We start from the raw sequence: 24,926 nt of genomic DNA, 5'->3' as shown, positions 1-24,926 counted from the left end.
AATGCTATAACTAGTACTCAAACAGTATTTTTCACTTTATGTTTCTGTGTGGGAGCAAACTGTTGAAATCTTTACTTAATGTATGCTAAACTGATCTTCTGTATATAAAGAGAATCGAAAATGAATCTTGATATGAATGGAAGGGGAGAGGGAGTGGGAAAGGGGAGGGTTGTGGGTGGGAGGGACGGTATTGGGGGGGAACTCATTGTAATCCATAAGCTGTACTTTGGAAATTTATATTCATTAAATAAAAGTTTAAAAAAAAAAGAATAGTGTTTTAAATATTTCCCTAAAGGACATTAACAGTAGAACAACTTGGATAAAATGGACATTACCATAATTCTGTACTTCAAAATATACTGTTTATATAATGAAAAGAAAATCCATATGCCAGCAGGAAATATTTGTAGCCCATATATACGGGAAGTGTCTTGTAATCAGAATATATAAGAGACATTCTAATCACAATATTATATAAATTGCAGTCCTAAGACAAAGAAGACAAAATGTGAGCCCAATCCAAAACCAGTTGCCTCGAGCTTCTTCTGTGTCTCGTGGGTTCAGTGGCCAAAGAACTTGGGACCTGCAGGGAGCTGGTTTGGAAGAGGAGTAGTTGGGACTTGAACTGGTGCCCACATGGGATGCCCACACTGCAGGAGGTGACTTTACCCACATCACCCCAGTGCTGGTCCTTAATATGACATTCTTAAATAGGCAAAACAAAGATGAGAAAAACTGATTTACGTTTGCCAAGAAATGGAGAAAGACATGGACTACAAAGAGCAGGGTGTAATATTTGAAGATGATGGAATTAATCTAAATCTTTATTTGAATGGCTTTGTCAAAACTCATAGACGCTTACATTTAAGAAGGTGAATTTTACTGTTTATAACTTGTAACCCTCCTCAAAATATATAAACAGATACTTTCTGCTGTCATCAGGTGAAGCATTTTTCAGTATCTTTTTTTAACTTTTTTTAAAATATTGATTTTTGAGAAACAAAGTATGAGAGAGAGGAAGAGAGAGCTCGATTTTCCATTTGCTGGTTCATTCCCCAAATGAGGCCTGGGCCAGGCTGACGCCAGAAGATAGGAACGCCATCCTGATTTCTCACATGGGTGACAGTGCCCCAAATACTTGGGCTGTCTTCCACTGCCTTCCCCACTGCATTAGCAGGAAGTTGGATTGGAAGCAGGGCAGCTGGCCCTCCAACTGGCTTTCTGATATGGGTTGTTTGCATTTCAAGTGGTGGTTTAGCACTCTGCTATCATGCAGACCCCTTCACTATCCTTAATGCTGCTTACTTCCTCCTTTAAATTCCTTAATAATTTTCCTGCATTTTTGTATTCTCACTTTTTTATGTGTAATAATTAAGACACATTCACTATTTTTTTCTTTGCATGGTACAGAATAGCTACATATCTATTTCCTTTGGGGGCAATCAAACAGATCAAAAGTTAATAAGAAAATGTGAGATAAATGAAAAAAAAAACAGGAAATTTGCAGATGATAAGATTTTGAAGAAAATGAAATAATATCAATGAAATATAGGAATGATCTGCTTTCCTTTGTTGATAATATATGAGATTATATTTGAACCATGAGATTAAAATAGTCCTCTAAAAACATAGACAGTTACTGAGACAGATTGAACCAAAAATTTCTGGCCATTGAGATAGGAAAAGGTTTGAGCTCTCCTTTTTAAAATGACAGCCAATAGCCATATGTGGTCGTTTTAATTTATTAAAATTAAAAATTATTTTTCCTGACAAATCATATTTCATGGGCCCAGGAGCTATATGTGTCATCAGTTACCATATTGTCAGAAATTTTTTTTAGTGCTGAGGTAGAAGTTCATTTTATATTAAAATTATAGATGACAGATATTTCTAATGAATGGAATTCTAGGTTTCAAGAAAACAGGAAATAAAGTTAACTGGTTATTTAATTATTTTTCATTATAAATTTTTTATGTAAGAACTTTCTTTTTTTAATTTTTTTTAATTTTTATTTAATGAATATAAATTTCCAAAGTACGACTCATGTGTTACAATGGCTTCCCCCCCATAACGTCCCTCCCACCCACAACCCTCCCCTTTCCCACTCCCTCTCCCCTTCCATTCACATCAAGATTCATTTTCGATTATCTTAATATACAGAAGATCAGCTTAGTATACATTAAGTATGGATTTCAACAGTTTGCTCCCACACAGAAACACAAAGTGAAAAATAATAGATGATTTTTTTAAATGATGATGAAATCAGATCAGACCTATTGTCATGTTTAATCCCAGTGAGAGTCAAGTTGGGAATTGATAATTTCTTTTTTTTTTTTTTTTTTTTTTTTTACAGAAGATCAGTTTAGTATGCATTAAGTAAAGATTTCAACAGTTTGCACCCCCATAGAAACACAAAGTGAAATATATTGTTTGAGTACTCGTTATAGCATTAAATCTCAATGTACAGCACATTAAGGACAGAGATCCTACATGAGGAGTAAGTGCACAGTGACTCCTGTTGTTGAGTTAACAAATTGACACTCTTGTTTATGGCATCAGTAATCTCCCTATGCTCCAGTCATGAGTTTCCAAGGCTATGGAAGCCCTCTGAGTTCTCCGACTCTTATCTTGTTTAGACAAGGTCATAGTCAAAGTGGAGGTTCTCTCCTCCCTTCAGAGAAAGGTACCTCCTTCTGTAAGAACTTTCTTGTCCCATGTTTGGATCGCCTATGTTGACCTACACATGGCAGATGCTCAGTAAATATTATCTATTATGTATTTGTAAGCTTCCACCATTGGAAGAAGGAGTTTTGAGTTCAAATCCTTCTCAAGGAACTCTTTATTCATTTCACAGTCTTAAGTAAAAACATAGAATTTTGTGTTTCCAATAATAGGTATCTTGATGTCAGAATGTTGCTTTCTTTGAAAGGAAAGAAAGCATTCTTGCCCTTTGATAAACAACAAAACTCCGTGATTTCCTGTGCCATTAATTTGTGTGTGGCTTGAATGTCTATAGCTTAACAGCTCAAATCTGTTGTAAAAAATGCTTCATGAATAAATAGTTTTACACACAGTTAATAAAGTGTCACATCTTACATATTTCAACATCTTTATTTAAAATTATCCATTTCTTTCTAAAAATCTGTTCTTAGCTCATTAATGCCTGTTTATTAGTTCATCAACACATTCTTCTTTCATAAAGAAAACAGATTAGTGATCTACCTAATGGGTCTTGTCTCATTTTGATTTTCCCACCAGGGAGATATATACTTTTCCCATTTCTAAATTTTTTAATGGGTAGTCAGTATTCCTGAAATACAGTTTTGGTTTAATTGCTCTCAGTAATAGCAGTTGAAAATGTTTGAAGCTGGTTTTTATGGCTCAAAAACAGATCCTACATTTCACAGAAACTAATCAACCTTTGAGATTTTATAAAGTTTTAAAATAATTCCTTGTAGAACTTATTCATAGCCATGTGCTAAAAGCTAAACTTTAGAGGGATTTTAGAGCCTAATATTTTCATAATATTTATTTATTACCTCCACTACAACTATCACCCAACTCCAATAGAAATGCCTTTAGTAGATACTGAAGACCTTTTGCTTTTTGCTCAGATTTCCAAGTGATGTGTTAATATCTTTATGAAATATTTCAAATATTGCCTACAATGATATAAGACCACAGCTAGATTCCTTCCCAATTACTGCTCTCTTTAACAGCTAGTCGGGTTAAGATACTACAGGAAAAGAACATAGAATAGACACTTGAAAAAATACTGTATATCTAACATGGAAAACAATAAAATGCATATACTTTTGTAACGAGAACAGTTAAGGCTTATTTTCTGTGTTTTGGGCAGAAACTCAAACAGAAAAAAATGTAATTAATTCAAAAGATTATATACTTTTTAGTGTTAAAAAATAGAGATTCTTGACATACAACTTGTTAAACATTACACTATACAGAAATACATATATATTTGCTTTATTCCTGGTATGATATAAATGTTTCTTCTGAAATTCATATGTTGAAACTTAATCATAAATTCTGTAGCTTTTAGGAGGTGATTAAGCATTGAGGGCAGAACCTTTAGGGATAGGAGTGAATTCTTTCCCTTTTTGTTCTACTGCCACTTGCCATGAGATGACACAGAGTTCACCCCTTCTGTCATTTGAGGATACAGCAAGAAGCAGTCCACATAGGTAGCAGGGTTCCAAATACTTAACCTACCAACTCTTGCCTTCCAGGGTGGGCAATATCAGAAAGCTTGAATCAGAAGCAGAGCTGCCAACCCAAGTAACATCCTATTGGTTATGCCAAATGCCTGCCCCAATATTGACATATTTATCAAATACCATACTTTGTAAAATCTCTGTACCATTCACTCATGTGTATCTGTGTGTATCTGTGCTTGTCTCAGTTTCTCTTTACGCACATATTTCCGTTGCCTTGCTTTACGTTTTCCATGTTCCAGTTATGTAAATGAATTCTTGTAGTATCAAGGGAAATCTCAAAAACCACAGTTGAATGTTCATCTTACTACATAATAGAGTTAGAAAATGTGACGTTGCCAATTAGAGTTGGACAATCAAAGAATGAGTTTCAGAGTTGGTAGAATTACTAAAAATCTATCCCACCTGCGAAATTCTGCAAAGGTTGAGAAATTGCTGCTTAAGTATTTCATAATTGCATGGTTCTCATTTATGAACTTCTTTGTATTTAGTGTGTGCTGCACAATTTATAATTTGCTTTTGTGTCTTGTTATGAATTCTCTAGTCTATTTAATCTTTTCATTTTATGGAATGTTACTTTTACTGGCATATAAAATTAAAATTAAATTAATTAAAATTAATTATTAAAATCATCTAATTCAGGGTTGATATACTAAAATTATAAAGTTAGCTACATATGAAATCAGTATTAAATGCTATGTTTTTCAAAGATGTAAGATTATTTGATTTTTCTTCTTTTTTTGGTTATTTTTGTCTTCAATGTGATGTTTTAGTTGTTTGTTGTTGTTCTTTTGTTTCATCAAAGATGAGTTACAGAGAACGGGAGAGCAAGTGGATCAGCTGGGACTCAAACCAGCAGGTTTATAGGATGCCAGGGCTGCAAGGCAGTTGCTTAATCAGCTATACCACAGTGCTGGCCCCAGTCCCACTGTTTACTCTTTTCTTGTTGGCTAACTTGTTGTTAATTAAAGCAGATTCAAAATAATTATATATTTATATATATGAATATATATCATATATATTATACACATTACATTTATTTGTCAACTTCTTGTAACGTATGCCTTATCTTTTGCTAACTAGGCACAAGTCACTCAACACATACTTGTTTGTTTGGTAATTTTCACCCAAGGAACAGTACTTCCCTTTTTGCAATTTTAGCATGACACTGAATTCTGGCTTTTTCTAAAATAAAAGTTAGATTTTAGAAATACTCTGAAGTTTAAGAACACCAACACATCACATTACATTTCACTTAAAAGTGTGATTAGATATATTTCCTGCTTAGACCATATAATTTATGATGAACTAGAATCCCAAGTTACTTTAATAAAAGAGTTATTTAAATTCAGGAAGTATTAACTTAAAAAAAGACCTATGGTGGTCATGCCATGGATGAGGAAAGGACAGAATTAAAACTATCATTATCATTAATGTTCTATGTTATATCATTTCTATTACTTGGAATACACGTTTAGGATTTCGTTACTATGAAAAAGAATGGTAATTATAATATTAATTGTGGTTTAATTAAATACCATTTAGGGATTTTAGCAATTATTTCATATTTAATTAACTAATTGGGTACCTTGGGACGTACTTATTAAAACTGCATTGCACTGTACTTGTAGACATATGTTACCTATTAAGATAATCACTATAAAATGACATGGATTTTTATAGTATATTATGTATAGAAGGCAATGTATTTAACAAGATTTATTTACTCATAGTAGATTATAGTAGATAATTGCTTCTAAGTGTCAAATATATAGCATCTGAGTTCAGAACTTATGCAATAGAAATTAATGGTATTATACCTACTCTATATGCAAAACACATTTGTAAGAGAGTTCATAAGTTGGCAAGTTTATTTTTTTAAGAAAGCTTGTATTTAATGAATACAAATTTCATATATACAACTTTATGAATATAGTGGTTTAATCTATGTGCCACAATGCTGGCCCATAGTTTCTTGAGCTACATAACATTAGGTCATTTGTTTGATATCTTTCTTCTGAAGACAGTATGGAGATTCCCAAGAAACCTGAAAATAGATAAACCATATGATCTAACAATCCCACTTCTAGGAATTTACCCAAAAGAAATGAAATTAGCATTTGAAAGAATTATCTGAACCTCCATGTTCATCATAACTCAATTCACAGTAGCTAAGATATGATATCAACCCAGATATCTATCATTTGATGACTGGATAAAGAAAATGTGGCATATCTACACTATGAAATACTACTCGGCCATAAAAAAAGAACGAAATCACCTCCTTTACAGTAAAAGGTATCCACCTAGAAACCATCATGCTTAGTAAAATAAACCACAAAAAAGGCTGAAAAAGGCTGCTATCATATGTTTTCCCTGATTTGTGGTAATTAATAAACAGAGCATAAAAAATAATGTACATGAGCTAAATTGACATTTTGAGATTTGATTATTGTTTACAGTACTTCTATATATTCTTGAGGAACAGTGGTTTTTCTACTTACTACTTCTTGAATTCTCTATTTGTAATTATAGTATAAACTGAAAGTAGGTCATTGCAAAAATTAAAACTAAAAATTAAGCGAGGGTGGGACAATGGATAGGAGGGAAAATAGGGTGGGAAATATTGTGCTGTTAATGCTGTATATACGAAATACATGAAATTTGTTTGCCTTATGTAAATAAAGAGATTTAAAAATAATAAAAATTAAATGATGATTTTCAAAGCTGCATGAGAGAACACATGAATGGGGTCCAAATTGGCTTGAGCATAGACTTATCAGCAGAAATCTTACAACCCAGGGTGGTGTAGAATGAGAGTCTTTCCATACTGTAGGAAAAACATTGCCCAGCAAGAACACTGTACCCAGCAAAGCTATCTTTCTTATATGAGGGAGAGATAAAGACATTTTAAGGTGGAAACAGTGAGAGATTTTATCACGCCCAGGTCTGTTTTACAAGAACTGTTAAATGGAGCTTTTCAAGCTGAAAGATAGAGATAGTAGCAGTAAGAAACGTATCAGAAGGTAGAATACTCAATGGTATGATAACTCCATAGATGATTCAGCATACTGTAATACAGAGAATACAATGCGTAACACATTAATATCTTTAGTATGCATACTGAAGCAAAGTCCTCTGTGCTAATCATAAATGCATTAATATGTTGAGTCCTAAAATAAAGATGTAAATTATTGCATCAAAAATTCAAAACGTGAGGAGTAATAGAGTGAAAGTTTAGACTTCTTTGTTTACTTTTCTTACCCCGTTTTGTTCATTTTCCAATGTTCCTGCTGAATGTCAAGTTGCTACGCTTTCAAAATAGCATGTTATAATCAAGAGATGTTTTCTGTAAGCCTCATTATAACCACAGGAAAAATTAATAATATACGTGCCAAAAATACTCAGGGCTTCAAAACAGTACTAAGGGCTTGTGCTGTGGTGTAGCAAGTAATAGCTGCTGCTTGCAGTGCCAGCATCCCATACTGGCGCCCGTTCAAGTCTCAGCTGCTCCACTTCCATAGCAGCTCTCTGCTATGGCCTGGGAAAGCAGTAGAAGCTGGCCCAAGTCCTTGGGCCCCTGCACCCATGTGGGAGACCCGGAAGAAGATCCTGGCTCCTGGCTTCCTATCAACTCAGCCCTGGTCATTACGGCCAATTAGGGAGTGAACCAGCAGGTGGAAGACTTTCTCTCTCTCTCTGTCTCTCAGTCTTTCTCTCTGCCTCTCCTCTCTGTGTGTAACTCTGATTTTCAAATAAATAAATAAATCTTAAAAAAATCATACTACTAGACAAAACCACTTGAGTACAATGAATGTAAGAGAGGGGGAAATAAAGAAATGAATTGGATTGAAACAACAAAAATATCTATCAGAATTGCAGAGGATCTTACATAGAAATAGTTACCTCAAATAAAAATGGGCTTAACATCACTATTAGAAGACATAGAGTAACTGAATGGAGACATAGAAGATCCAAATATATGCTTAAAAATACTCACTTCACCTTTAAGAACATTTACAGAAAGGATGTAGTAAAGTATTTCATGTAAATGGAACACAAAATAGAGTAATATTTGCTACATTTATATCAAGTGAAATAATTTTTAATGCCAAGCAGTAAAATGAAACAAGGGAGATTATTATATAATGATAAAGAGTTTAATTCTGCGGCCCATAATGTAGTGCACTAAGTGTTGATTTGCATCCTTACTAATCTGCTTCTGGTCCATATCCCTGTTAATGTGCCTCGTAAAGCAGTGGAAAATGACTCAAGTACTTTTGTTGCTGCCATGCACACTGGAGACCCAGGTGACTTTCCTGTCTCCCAGCCTTGGCCTGGCTCAATCCCAACAATTGTAGCTATTAGCGGAGTAAACCTGCATATGGATCTCTCTCTTGCTCTCTCTGTCAGTCTGCATTTCAGGTAAGTCTTTTGTTAATAAGTCTTTTGTTAAGTGTTCATTGTAGCAAGAAGAAATAACAGTTTTAAATATGTATGTTTTCAGTATTGAATCAACCAAAAAAATAATGCCTATATCAGTATTCCCAATGGGAAAGATAGACTTCTTTTTTAAAAAAAATTTTTTTTTACTTAAAGTAAAGCACATTTTCTTGTAATTTATACGTATAGGTTTAGGAACATAGTGATACTTCCTACCCTACCCTCCCTCCCGACCATGCTCCCACCATTCCTCCTCCTTCCTCTGTTAACTTTTACAAGGATCTAATTTCAGTTTACTTTATACTCATAAGATTAATCCTACACTTAAGTAAGAAGAAAAACATACTGTTCCTCAGACAGCACAAACAGGACTGTAAACAATCAGTGACTCAATTTATAACTGAGTAGGGTTCCACACTATATACATACACACAGACCCAGACACACACATACCAAAATTCCTTTACGCAGTCATCAGTTGATGGGTATTTGGATTTATTTCCAAATCTTCGCTATTTTGAGTATCCATAAACATGGAGGGTACTGAAAACTCTTTCATATGCTGATTTCATCTGCTTTAGGTAAGTTCCTAGGAGTGGGATGGCTGAGTCATATGCTAAATATATTTTCAGATATCTGGGCAGTCTCCCTTTAGTCTTCCACAGGGACCAACACTAGAGTAGGGTCCCCTTTCCCCCACATCCTCAAGAGCATTTATTGTTTATTGTTCATTGATTTCTGTATGAGAAGCATTCTTACTGGGGTGAGGTGAAACCTCAGTGTGGTTTTGATTTACATTTCCCTGATGGCTAGTGATGGTGAACATATTTTCATGTGTCGGTTGGCCATTTGAATTTCCTCTATTGAACAATACCTGTTTACGTCATTTGCCCCCCCCTTTTTTTTTAAACTGGGTTGCTTGTTTTGTTGTTGCTGACATTCTCAATGGGAAGATCTACCCGTTTTTGTCTCTCCCCCTCTCTCTGTAACTCTTACTTTCAATAAATGAACAAATCTGGAAAAAAAAAAATCTGGTCTTTAATGAAGTGTTTCTGCCAAAATATTCCTAAATTATTTCCCCTTTTTATGAACATTCCTACCTCCAATGATACCGATTTGCTTATTAATATTTATGAAATTAATAGGCTGTTTGTTTTTTTGCCATAAATTCAGAGAATTCTGAATACTGGCTCAAATAAACTAAGCAGCATGGTAAGTTTTCAAGCTTTTTATTGAGAGAGAGAAATGCATTGGAGAGTGAGGCCCTATCTAAAAGAGAAAGGGAAATTTAGATCCATACCACGCACCAGGACCAGCCACGTGGAGGAGCATGCAGGCTGGAAAGCATGTAGTGGGTGGCCTGAAGGCCATGCGCCCTGATGTTGCCTGGCAGCAAGGAGATCAATGGCAGGGAGGGAAAAAAGAAGGGCCCAGCCCGGCCTGCCTACTGTGCTCCAGGCCTTTAATCAAATTCCAAAGGGGAGTGGGTAACTAGTCTGATTGGCAGGTGTGGTCAGATAGGAGCATGAGATCCGCAGGGGGTGTGGTGAAAGCCTGGCCTTCCAGCTGATAAATCTGAACAATTTTGCCTACATGTCTGCTTACATCACCAAGAGTTGATATGGTTTTGCCAACCATATCAAGATGAGAATTGCGACAGATTATCATTCCCTTGCTGTCATCTTAAAAGAGCAAGTGCAAGAAAGTGACTCTTAAAGCATCTGATAATCTTTTTAATATTGAAATCTGACCACCACACTTAAAGGAAAATATAGATAATATGGTTAAAGGTGATGAAGATTTTTACATGAGAGAAAACTCGAGAATAGGATGTAGTGATTATATCCATATTTTGAAAAGTAGAAAGGGGGAATTTATGTGCCATGAATTTCTGACATATTGTAGATATGTCAGAAAATAGATAGATATTGTAGAGTAGAGGGTTTTGGATTTTTATGAGGAAGATTTTTTTCTAAAAATTGGTTCAAAAATTTTACGTGCTTCCGTGTGAAACACTGATATCTTTATCATTGGCAGTTTTAGGGAAAGTTCTGATGATAAGGTCTCTGATCTTTTTTAAAAAAACAGATTTATTTATTTATTTGAAAGGCAGATTTACAGAGAGGCAGAGGCAGAGGGAGAGTCTGATATATTCTTAAGAGAGTTGAGTTCAAATAGCTGTCCTCCAGTGTTCTACCTAGGGCTGAGATAATGAAATTTTGTTAAAATGTTTATTTTGGAGAATAATACTTTAAATGAACAGGGGATAAATTTAACATAATGTGTTTTCTTATATGATTTAGACTCTTTTTTCTATGACAGCCACAATGTAGGAACTTTGTCTGAACTTTTAACATTTTTTTCTTAGCTGCATAGCCAGCAATTTTAGGATTTAATGAAAATAAGCAGCATTTGCAAAAGGATTAATTTTTGGATCAGAATATATCTAATTTGGTGGGTTTTGTCCCAGCTGAGAGGAGTAATTGAAAAATCCTGGTTGACACACACAAATCATTATCACTATATGATCTGGTTTTTTTTTCTAAGCCTTGAATTTTCACTTCTCAATTACAATTGGGAAAATTAGGAAATTCAGTACATGGAGTATTGAAGATCATCTCCTTTTACCAACAGGATATAATTTCACAAACTCTGAATTCCAGCCCAAGCACAGTTGGGATTCCGTACTACCTGCATTCAGCTCCAGCCTCCCATCCTCCTCCCCACTCCACTGCTTTCCCCCAGTCACAAGATAGGCTTTGCAACAGGGTCTGGCAGTGCATGCGGAGCCAAACACAGCAGATGATCAATGATAATAGTGTTCGTGGCTAATCAATTTGCAAAAAACTCATATCATGTAAGTTTCGTAGATACAGGCTTATATCAAAATATTTTTACTTGATAGAAAATCTCAAAAAACGTATCATCTCCGAGGGATTCAATGCTACTATAAAGCTCAAATTTTACAAGACGCACTGTTTATTGGTGTTTTCAATAAAGTAAACCACATTTAGAGTTAAAATATGTACTAAACTGTTAATTTTGTACATTTAGATATAAAATAATTAAAGAGAAGAGTGCATTTATAATGTTGAAACTTATTTTTGTAGTTTAGGCATATCTGATTTTTTTCTTTGTCGTATATTTGAGTAGTAACTGATATAATCTAGGAATCAACGAACTTGACGTTACCCTTTTGGACAGGGAGTGGGGTGGATAGGGAAATTATTGCTTTCAATACATGGTTTTCAGAAATTCAAAATTAACGGGAATATTCTAAGCACACTTAGGCCATGTTAAACTGACATGTGATTACTCTGCTGTCAACTAATTTAAGGACAAAAATCCACCAATTTACATTTGCTTGGCATGCTATACTGGAGAGGAACCATTTCTCAAGTTACAAAATGCCCTCTAATTATTGAAATATATCAAGCTGTTAACTGAGGAGTCAATGTTGATCAAAGAATGCTGTTTGAACTTTTAAAATAAATGAGCATTATACATATCACATTTGTAGATAAAATTTTAGTTCAAGGTTACCTGCTGGTTGATCATGAGCCAATTGGACACAGGTTCTTCATGTGTTTGCCCAAAGGACCTTAGTCCTTTGTTCAACCTGACAATGGCATTTTAGCTATAGTAACATATTTCTTTTCATCTGAATACTGAGAAATGCATCTCAGGGTAAGACCAAAGACCATATTACATTCCAAATCATTTCTGGGAAGTTTCTAAAAGTAACACAGTAAAAAATAAATAAACCTTTAAAAAATACTTATTCATGTCCTTTGCTCATGTCTTAACTGAATTGTTAGCTTTTATGTTGTTGAGTTTATTGAGATATAAATAAGTTCTGGATATTGGTCCTTTATCAGTTGCATAGTTTGCAAATGTTTTTTCACATTTCTTTTGGTTGCCTCTTCACTTTGTTGAGCGTTTGTTCTGCAGTACAGAACCTTCTTAGCTTGATGTCATCCCATTTGTCTCTTTTAGCTTTTATTGCCTCTGCTTTGAGGGCTTGTCCAACAATTCTTTGCCCGTGTCAACGTCCTATAGTTTCCCCAATGTTCCCTCTAGTGTTTTGATGATATCATGTCACTGATTTAGATCCTTGATCCATTTAGAGTTGATTTTTACATAAAGTGTAAGATAAGTGTCTTGTTTCATACTTCTGCCAGCAGAGATCCATTTTTTTTTCCAGGAACATTTGTTGAAGAGACTGTCCTTTTTCCAGGGATTGGTTTTTAGCTCCTGTGTCAACGATTAGTTGACTGTAGATGTGTGGATTGATTCCTGGAGTTTTTATTCTGTTCCATTGGTCTACATGTCTATTTTTGTGCCAGGACCATGCTGTTTTGATTATAACTGTCCTGTAGTATTTCTTAAATTCTGGTATTGTAATGACTAGCTTTTTTTTTTTTTTTTACATCGCTTTAGCTATTAAAAGTCTCTTGTGTTTCCTTATGAGAAGGTCTGAGAAGAATGTCTTTTGTATTTTGATTGGTGTTGCATTGAATTTGTAAATTGCTTTTGTTTGTGTGGACATTTTGATGATATTGATTCTTCCAATCCATAAACCTGGAAGATTTTTCAGTTTTTTGTGTCTTCTTTTATTTCTTCCTTTAATGTTTTGTAATTCTCATCGTAGAGATCTTTGAGTTCCTTGGTTAGATTTATTCCAAGGTATTTTAGTTTTTTTGTAGTTATTTTGAATGAGATTGATCTTACAGTTCTTTCTCAACTAAGGCATTGTCTGTGTAAACAAAGGCTATTGATTTTTGTGTGTTAATTAGCCATCCCACTCCTGGGAATTTAGCCAAAGGAAATGAAATCAGCATATGAAAGTTATCTGTACCCACATGTTTATTGAAGTTCAATTCACAATAGCTAAGATATGGAATCAACCCAGATGTCCATCAACTCATGACTGGATAAAGAAATTATGACATATGTACACCATGGAATACTACACAGTGATTAAAAAAATGAAATCCTGCCTTTTGCAACAAAATGGATGCAACTGGAAAACATTATATTTAGTGAAATAAGCCAGGCCCATAAGGACAAATAACATAAGTTCTCCCTTATCTGTGGTAACTAACAGAGCACTCAAAAGATAATCTGTAGATGTGAGATTGACACTTTCAGTTGTGATGACTTTGAACAGCTCTTATCTTAAGTGTTGAGGAACAGTTTTTTGTCTTCATATTATTTGTTCAACTCTTAGTGTAAGATTTATCTTATGTGTACAAATTTAATTCAAAATTGTTCTTTGTAAAAAATAAGAATGATCCTCCACCTTGCGGCGCCGGCACACCGGGTTCTAGTCCCGGTTGGGGCGCCGGATTCTGTCCTGGTTGCCCCTCTTCCAGGCCAGCTCTCTGCTATGGCCAGGGAGTGCAGTGGAGGATGGCCCAGGTGCTTGGGCCCTGCACCCCATGGGAGACCAGGAAAAGCACCTGGATCCTGGCTCCTGCCATCGGATCAGCGCGGTGCGCCGGCTGCAGCGGCGGCCATTGGAGGGTGAACCAACGGCAAAGGAAGACCTTTCTCTCTCTGTCTCTCTCTCTCACTGTCCACTCTGCCTGTCAAAAATTTAAAAAAAAAAAATAAGAATGGGTATAGGAGAGGGAGGAGGAAGAAGGGTGGGAGGAAGTGGATGGTTGGAAGAATCACTATGTATTTTTTATTTTTTAAGGATTCATTTATTTTAAGTCAGAGTTACACAGCAAGAAGGCAAGACACAGAAGGAGAAAGATCTTTCATCTGCTGGTTCACTCCCCAGAGGCCACAACTGCCAGGACTGTGCTAAGCAGAAGAAAGGAGCAGGACATTCTTCCAGGACTCTCATGTGGGTCGAGGGGCCCAAAAACTTGGGCCATCTTCCACTACTTTTCACAGGCTAGTAGCATGAGACTAGATAGGAAGTTTATGAAGCAGGAACTCAAACCAGTACTCATATGGGTTGCCATAGCTACAGGCAGTGGCTTAACTGTTATACCACATCACTGACCACCTTAATATACATGTTATAGTTATTTTATATTTGATGGCCTTCAGTTCCAAGTTAGATGTAAAATGTAACTCTGATGCTCATATATTTTTTCCTCGTGAGGTTATGTTGCTTTTTGCTTACGCTTTGTCATGAATGTGAATATAATTTATAAGATAATAAGAATTGAGTGGAATATAGTGCCCTGTTTTTGTGTGTTGTTGCCATTTCTCTTTCTTAGTATATAGACTCAAAAAAGTGTCCGTTTATAACCTTTTCAAATGTGGCACATTGTAGTTCACTGGATCCATTATGATCCATGGTAAGGAGTGGGGAGGAGGACCATTCTCCAATCTGACTATATCTCAGATTTTCAGCAGGCCTATGCCCCAAAGCTACAACCTTCACAGTGTTTCTCAGACTGCCTGTTCCTATCTTCACCATTCCCAATTCATTTCCTTGGATCATTGACCTCTGTTGACTACATTTTTCTCTTAATTGAGATATTAGAAATAGAAGAGTAATGGGAATAACATCTCTTTTTCTGAGAAGAATAAGACACTGACCATGTGTTTTCCCTTGGGAAGTAAGTCTGTGTTATAGAGAAGTATCTGATACTATTTTGCAATTATTGTTATTCCTATCCCCATTTCAAGGAATTAGGTTATCTTTCTTAATGTTATATTGTATGAATCTGTTAGAATGCCTGTTAGTATAGCCTGCAGAAGTGTGGGAGCTCACAAAATTGCATCTTGCAGGAGTTTCTCTCTCTTATTCTAGCCCACTCTCAGCTTCCAGCAGTTCATCGAAATTACTATCCAAGTAGTTCCTACTAGGGAACGCTCTGGCAGCTACTGCTGTATGTAAACAGAGATTGCTGCACCTCTCTGGATGAGTCTTGTCTCTAGATTTTGGAATGATGATTTTGTGTCTCCAGGGCAGTTTAAAAAAATCTACCGTTCACCCATTTCAGCGACATGGGAGACATGGATTGAGTTCCTAGCTCCTGAATTTCTCCTGTTGTGAGCATTTGATGAGTGAATCAACAGATGGCGACTTCTGTGTATGTCGGCACTGGAGGGAGGCTCTTTATGTGTCACTCTGCCTTAAAATAAAAAAAAATAATAAAATTAAAAATTTTTTTGAAAACCTACTGCTTAGCCATAAATGTAAACAAGACTGAAACAGTTTTATCCTAAATCCACATTAAACAAGACCATGATGTACAACATAAGTTTTCCACCAAGAAACCGAGACAGAAAGATGAGCCACTCTTTTACATAATAGATACAATCTACTACATATAGATTATTTTTATCCAAAATGAACATCACGCTTCTTGTAATTTACAAATTGGGATAGGTACCTAAATTGAACTTCAAGAAAGATGGAGGGAGATACAGAGCCATCTTTCTTGGTGTTCACATTTCAAATAGACGGCTCCAATGCTTCCAGGAAATACATCTTAGGGATCCAAAACTGCCTAGAGGTTCATTTATCTTCTAAACAGTTTTACATGCATTCAAAAAGTCAAGAAATAATTGAAAATCAGTTTTTCTTAAAGAATTTTTGAAAGAAAAAGGAGTTTTCAATTTTGGCAACAGAGTAAATTTATCTAATTTTTGATTAGCATTTACTTATTTATTCTTACATATCACATACTCTGTTTTCCATTGTGTCTAAGAAAAGTCATGGGTTTTCAGTTTGTCCAGATTCTTCTTGGAAGAACGAAAGTGATGACTTTTTTTTTTTTTTTTTGACAGGCAGAGGGACAGTGAAAGAGAGGACAGAGAGAAAGGTCTTCCTTTTGCCATTGGTTCACCCTCCAGTGGCCACCGTGGCTGGCATGCTGTGGCCAGTACACTGCGCTAATCCGAAGGCAGGAGCCAGGTGCTTCTCCTGGTCTCCCATGAGGTGCAGGGCCCAAGCACTTGGGCCATCCTCCACTGCACTCCCTGGCCACAGCAGAGAGCTGGCCTGGAAGAGGGGCAACTGGGACAGAATCTGGCGCCCCGACCAGGACTAGAACCTGGTGTGCCGGCTCCGCAAGGTGGAGGATTAGCCTATTGCCACGCGGCACTGGCTGAAAGTGATGACTTCTAAGATCTTTATGTATCTTTTCTGAAGCCTCAATAGGCATTTGCAGATAAACTTTGTATATCCTCAAATAATATTATACTACATGTGTAATATAAGGAATAGCATATTTTTATTGAATTCCCTCTCATTATTTGGGCTATTTTTATTATTTATTTTGTTTTTATGTATGCTACTAAGATATTTTACTGTTTTGTGCTATTTTTAACAAAATGAGGAATTATTTAATTTATAGTATTCTTCATTGGTTTGTATAGATCTCAATCTCTGACCATTATCATAACATTCTTTCTGAATCTTTCTTAACATTTCTAGTGATCTAGAACTGCTAGAAATGAATTCCCTCAATTATTGTTTTTCTATTTTTCTACTGTTTTTATATTTTCTTTCATACAGTATATTTTCAACGTGTTAAATTCTGAGTTAATAGTTTTTGTTTGCTTTGTTTAATTTAAAGGCCTAACCTATTCACTTCAAACTTATGTGTATTAATGACTGTATTATAATTCATATCTATATTCTCTATAGGTAACTTTCCCTTTATTCACAGTGTACTTGAGTTTTTTCTTTTTTTCACATGTTTGGAAATTTTGAAGACATATTATTATCTGTTTTTTTTTTTATTATGCATTCATCCCTTTTGTTATATTATGAGCTTCTTCTATTTCCAGTTTTGGAATCTGTCATAATTTGGGGAAATCTTGATCAAAACTTCTTTTTTTTATTTAGTAAATATAAATTTCCAAAGTACAGTTTATGGATTACAAGGGCTCCCCCCACAATAATTTTCCTCCCACTCGCACCCCTCCCATCTCCCACTCCCTATTATTTCACTCAGCATGATGTTTTCCAGATTCCCCCATCTTGTTGCAAATGACCGAGTTTCATTGTTTTTGACTGCTGTATAGTATTCTATAGAGTACATGTCCCATAATTTCTTTATCCAGTCTACTGTTGATGGGCATTTGGGTTGGTTCGGGTCTTAGCTATTGTGAATTGAGCTGCAATAAACATAAATGTGCAGACAGCTTTTTTGTTTGCCAATTTCATTTCCTTTGTGTAAATTCCAAGGAGTGGGATGGCTGGGTTGAATGGTAGGGTTATATTCAGGTTTCTGAGGAATCTCCAGACTGACTTCCATAGTGGCTTGACCAGTTTGCATTCCCACCAACAGTGGGTTAGTGTCCCTTTTTCCCCACATCCTCGCCAGCATCTGTTGTTGGTAGATGAAGAAACTCCACAATATCAAAACAAACAACCCACTTAAGAGATGGGCCAAGGACCTCAATAGACATTTTTCAAAAGAGGAAATCCAAATGGCCAACAGGCACATGAAACAATGTTCAAGATCACTAGCAATCAGGGAAATGCAAATCAAAACCACAATGAGGTTTCACCTCACCCCAGTTAGAATGGCTCACATTCAGAAATCTACCAACAATTTCTTAAAATACGTTTTTCTTCTTCATTTTATCTTTTTTCTCTCTCTAGGTTTTCAATTTTACCTGTTTTAGAATATTTGACATCTCTAACTCTGTAGTGCACCATAATGACGATCCTCTTCCGCTCAACACATACATACAGTTCTGTTCTTTTTTTTTTTTTTTTTTTTTGACAGGCAGAGTTAGACAGTGAGAGAGAGACAGAGAGACAGAGAGAAAGGTCTTCCTTCCATTGGTTCACCCCCCAAACGGCTGCTATGGCCGGCACGCTGAGCCAATCCGAAGCCAGGAGCCAGGTGCCTCCTCCTGGTATCCCATGAGGGTGCAGGACCCAAGCACTTGGGCCATCCTCCACTGCCTTCCCGGGCCACAGCACAGAGCTGGACTGGAAGAGGAGCAACCGGGACAGAACCGGCACCCCAACCAGGACTAGAACCTGAGGTGCTGGCACCGTAGGCAGAGGATTAGCCTAGTGAGCCGCGGTGCTGGCCCACGCACACTGTTCTTTCTCATGTTTCAATTTCTGTAATTCTACTTGATCTGTCTTCAAATTCACTGGTTCTTTACTCAGTTATATTCAGTTTATCAATGAACTTATGATCATTCTGTCATTTCGTGTCATCAACTTTTATCATTAGAAACAAGCATTCATCATTATTATTTTAAATCTATCGTGTAGATAATGTCAACTTCTTTATCATACCTGAATTTTGTTTATTTAATGGATGTACTACTTCCTCAAGTGGAAGGATGCTTTTCTTCTTTTTTAATATTCTTCATAATTTGTGTAATAACCATATATATTAGGAAGGGCAGTAAGTCTTCCACTAAGTGTTTTTCATTGTTAATCCTTAAGCCCAGATTTTATTCAGGGAGGCCTTTGTTGTTGGGGTTTGTGTTATTCTTGTTAGAAGTTGAGATGATTTGGTTGCTAAGTATCCTCAAAGCATCACAGGCTTTACATTTCTCTAGTGATGTGTGTGTTAAAGGAATAGCATGGTTTACCAGAATTTACTTTCTCAGTGTCTACTCCCATCTTAGATTTGGTGCTGTGCTACAAAAGTTATCTTGCCAGACACTCCTATTTTTATTCCACAGTTTTTAGCTTGATGATGTGCAGGGTGAAAATGAGGGATTAGCCAAAGCTCTGATGACACCTCAGCCTTAGGCACTGTGTCACTGCTATTGTCTCACCCACATCTGTAGTTCTAGAACCAGTATATAGTCTTGTCCTCTCACCAGGGATGTAGCTGATGCTTCTCATTCCTTTCGTCACCATTGATTTAATACAACAATTTTTGTTGATTCCTCCATTTTATTATAAGATTCTATTATAAGATTCTATCAGGGAGATGGGGGTATGATTTTGAAGAATTTGATTAGTGGCTATCCTTTCTCTCCTTAAATCCATGGCTAAATGGTAATTTTCCCTAGTATTCTTCATAGTCTATTCTGTGAGCACCTGGTAAGGCTCTTTTAAGAAAAGCCTAAATCTGGATACCGTCTATATTTACAGTTCTCCAGGGCTTCATATCTCTCATACTAGACTACATTCATTTGGCCTTTAGCCATTTATGATCAGAAAAATTATTGTTTTAGCTTAATCTTATTACTATCATATAGGGTATGCATCAGTTACATAAGCAAATGATCAATATTCTTATCTCTTTTATCAGATTTCCTGTCGGCTGATGGCCCTGTGACTTCAGTTTCCTAAAGATTCTAGAAAAAACACATAACTTTTAACTTATCCACCTTTTAATTTTTATAAGGGTGGTAACACTTTTCCCAATATCTGTATTTTTTGGAGTTTCATCCAGAAGCCCCAAATCATGAAAATTTGATAGTACCTTTTAAAAATTATTTTTAAATAATCTCAAGAGATGGAATTACAGTGTAAAGAGTTTTTTCCCTTTGAGAATAAGTTACTAAAATAATGCTGCAACAGCCCCCGAAATACTATAATGTGTGTGTTTTCTACAATAAGGAGGAGGGATTTTCCTGTTACTACAACGTAAACATCAAAGTCGGTTGGTTATCATTGATACTGTTCTATCCTCTCATCCCATTGAAATTTGTAAAATTGTCCAAATAGCATGCTGTGTATCAGAAGTATACATTTCATTAACTCATTGTCTTTAATTATCATATCTTTTGCTCGCCTTTAGTTAAAAAAATTCTCCAGGCTTTCCTTGCGTTTCATGATCTTAGCACTTTGAAAAATATTTTTTAACAAGTTGTTTTGTAGAATGCTCCTCCAACTAAAAATTGTTCAATTGTTTTTCATGATTACACATTCTTGCTTAGTTTCAAGTTATGAATATTTCACTTATTTGTTTTCATCACTATTTGAAAGGAAGTGGGGAGGGGAGGAGGCAGAGGGAAAGATAGAGAAACAGAGAGAGAGAGAGAGAGAGAGAAAGCAAGCATATATCTTCCATCCACCCATCCACTGATTCAATATCCGGATAACCCACAACTCGACTGCGCCAGGCCAAAGCCAGAAAGACCAAACCCAATCCACGTCTCTCACATGGCTTACAGGGACCTAAGTACTTGAGACATCACCTGCTACCTTCCAGTGTGCACATTAGTAGCAAGCTGGATTGGAAGCAAGCAGAGAACTAAAACCCAGGCATTCCAACCGATATAGAATAGAGGCCCTCCAAGCAACTTCTTAAGTGTTATGTTGAATGTGCACCCTGATGAACCTTTGATATCACTGTGTGATGATGTATTCATCTCATTTCACCCAATTAGATAGTATATAATTTTTATTTTCCCCGTTACCACAGATATTTAATAGCTTGATTTGGAGAACTTTTGTCACTATTCTCCACTGTAATCTTTTCAGTTTTGTAATTAATTAATGTATTCTGGGGGAATACTTGGTACCTATATAAATAGCCTATTCCTTATCAAAATTCTAATTATTCATACATTTATTTATGTCTGTAAGGACTCATGATTGTCTATTTCATCTGATTGAGTATAATTTATTACTGTTATTTATTTTGGTGACCAGATTGCCCCTGATTTGCCCAATGTGATTACATTAATGTATGCAGTTTTGACCTTTTGATATATCCCTTATATTCTTTGAGTACTCTCTTGCTTCCTGACACAAGGTATTTCAAGTGTGTGTTGTGTGAGTATTTTTCTTCCTTACCCTTGGAATGAGCCATGTTCCCCAAGGAATGCTGGTCCTTTACAGGGAACTAGTATATATAACCTATATATATATAGGGTTGTATATATATATATAAAATATATATAGGGTTATATATATAATATATATATAGGGTTTTAAATATATATATAAATATATATATAAATATATATATATATATAGCATGATCAGTGTATTCACTGTTTTTTTTTTTTTTTTTTTTTTTTTTTTTTTGACAGGCAGAGTGGACAGTGAGAGAGAGAGACAGAGAGAAAGGTCTTCCTTTGCCGTTGGTTCATCCTCCAATGGCCGCCGCGGCCAGCGCGCTGCGGCCGGCGCACTGCGCTGATCCGATGGCAGGAGCCAGGAGCCAGGTGCTTTTCCTGGTCTCCCATGGGGTGCAGGGCCCAAGCACCTGGGCCATCCTCCACTGCACTCCCTGGCCACAGCAGAGGGCTGGCCTGGAAGAGGGGCAACCGGGACAGAATCTGGCGCCCTGACCGGGACTAGAACCCGGGGTGCCGGCGCCGCCAGGCGGAGGATTAGCCTAGTGAGCCGCGGCGCCGGCCAAGAATGATGTGTCTCTACTAAGATTTCCAATTCCAATTGAGTAAAACTGTGTGTATTATAGGCATTTTTCCTATATGGATTTTTATTTCTCTGACAATGAGAAATCTACCCCCCTCATCCTTCATATATTTAGTTGCTAAATTCCTTTGTACAGACTGCTATATGATATTCAAAGCAGTATGATGCATACTGTCTTCATTGAAGGAACTACAATCTACTTGTGATAATATGACATTAAAAGTCTCCCATCCTCTTTCTGCCCTCATATTCTGCAACCCACATGGATATACTCCTCAGAATGTTTGGACTCACCTTCCACATGCATGGTTGTTTTAATGTGTAGAATCACTTCTTAACCTGTTTCATCTAATTTTCTTGCCAGACTCTTGTTTCCTGAGCATGGCCACCTTCTTCCCCCCTGTGAACCTCTGGCAGTGTGTGCAAGGTTTCTCATCCTGCTGAGGCTCTGAAATTCTACCGCTTTCCCTGAAGCACTCCATCTCTGATACAGACTCCCACATTCCTACATTCCCCTGCTATACATATTCACTAGTACTAAAATTTGTAGGAAGTGAATGGGAAGGGGAAGAACTTAACTACATTTATAAATGCACTCTCATGTTTAACATTTGGAAGTCTTTTTGTCGCAACTATATTGAAATTCTTTTAGTGGAAAAACTGTGCCTTATACTACTTTGTATTACAAATAGAAGATTGTACATTGTGGGGCCTTTATTATGTATTCACTTCTTATTTAGTCATTTTCCACACGTATTAAATATATACTAAAGGTGTGTGTATTATATTAGAGTGAGTGTGTGAGGGTGTGAGGTACTGGAATCTAAGAAAAAGAGGTGATGGCACTAAACTGCATAGTAACTCACAGGTCTGATTAGGAACATTATTGTAATTCTAGAGACATATTTACCATTGAATTTGGAGGAATGGTTTGATTTAGCCTTGAAAAACAGAGCAGTGAAAAAATATATTTGAAAGAAACCTTAAAGCACTTTATTGACACAGTGTACAGATAAAACGTGTTTATAAAGGGAAAAGTTACTATTTGCACCTCTCTGATGAATAATAGCATCTTTGATATGCTGTTACTCTGTCGCTGTCAACAATCATTAATCACCTCTTGCAAAAGGGCAGGTATTTTGATTAAAACATTGTTATAAAAGACTGATTATATTTCTGTAGTTTTCAAAATTTCTTGATATCTTTATCTTTGCATTGTGTATGTTACAGAAGGTAAAAGTGATTTATATTTTCTCAAAGGGAAAAACATTTTAAAAACTGTTAATCTTAGATCAAAAGTAGATTAATTTTATTGTTCTCTAAGTTTTTGAATGTAAGGATAGCTAATAAATTCATGATTAGACTTTTTAACTAATTGTTCATGGATGCATCTTCAGGATGTTTTAACTCTATATTGAAGTTTTTACTCTTTTTTCAAAACTCATGTTTTGAAAACCTGCATACTCTATAGTAAAATATAATGACAGCTCAATGGATTACTTTAATTTACATTTTAAAAGTTAGTGTCATAATTTCAACAATATAATGTATATAACATTGAAACAATCTTAATTTCCATCTACCATCTTCCAGCCCAGTGACATTTTTCCAAACTCAGCAATAATCAGGAGGGTAAATTTAACTTCCTTCCTTTACTCAGCATATACATGTATGTAAGACTTGTGTTGCATTCCTTGTTTGGCAAAATCCAATGGTTAACATTGCGAAATACTTCTTCATAACCAGTTCTGTTGGCTACAGACTCTTTCATGTTGGCCCTCACTTGATTATCACTTCAGTGTGATAGAGAAAAATATTAGCATGAGACATAACCATTTGACATCCAGTGATAAAGCAAAGTATAAGTTGAAACATGTATTCACATCTAGCTAGCTAGCTAGCTAATCTAGCTATCAATCTATCTACTTATCTGTGCACTCTGATGGAGGTAGTACTGACAGGTTCATCCAAACTTTTAACAGGTAACTGTATGCAGCACACTGCACATATTTACTTTATTAATAAAATACACTGATATTTCTATTAGCAGTTATAGACTGTCAATAGAAATAGTTTGTAGCAATCATAGAAAATTATATTGTGTTATTGCACTGGTTTTTCATCTGTCTTGCTATGTTGCTTTGTGACTTTAGGCAAGCTAAATAATTTTTTGACGCTTTGTGATATATAGCCGAAGCACAAAATGTAAGATTATTAAAAATGAATGTATTTGGAAGTAATTTAGTGCTTATAAATGCAGTTATCATCATAGCCTTCACACACTGCACATGTTCCTATTATACTTTTACTTTGCTACTAAGTTCATATACTGTCAGATACTGTTTCAATTTCTTCTTGAATTTTTTTTTTTGACAGGCAGAGTGGACAGTCAGAGAGAGAGAGACAGAGAGGAAAGTCTTCCTGTGTTTACTAAATTTTTGACACATTAAAATTGTACATACACGTAAGGTACCACGTGAATTTCTGAGACATGCATACATTTTGTAATGCCCAGTCAGAATAAACCTATCTTATTGCTTCAAACATTTAAACTTTTCTTTTAAAGAAAAATATATAGTAAATTAACATTATTCATACTACAGTGCAACAGAAACCGAGCATTTCTTATTCCTACCTAATTAACATTCAGTGTCTTTTCGTCAATCTTTACCTCTACTCTTGCCTCTCCAGCCTCTGTTAACCACCATTATACCTTCATGTTCTATGTGATCACCTCTTTTTTCCCAAAGAATCCACACATAAATAAGGTCATGTGGCATTTGTTTTTCTGGCCTTTGCTTATTTCAGTTAACATAATGAGCTCCAACTCCATTTGTGTTGTTGCTAATGACAAAATTTCATGCTTTTAAATGGCTGACTAGTACCTGATTGTGTATATGTACCACATTTTCTTTTTTTTTTTTTTTTTTTTTTTTGACAGGCAGAGTGGACAGTGAGAG

The sequence above is a fragment of the Oryctolagus cuniculus genome, chromosome X (genome assembly GCF_051225735.1).
Source record: "Oryctolagus cuniculus isolate XC-2025 breed Fujian yellow rabbit chromosome X, ASM5122573v1, whole genome shotgun sequence".
NCBI lineage: Eukaryota > Metazoa > Chordata > Mammalia > Lagomorpha > Leporidae > Oryctolagus > Oryctolagus cuniculus.
This window is presented reverse-complemented; position numbering follows the sequence as displayed.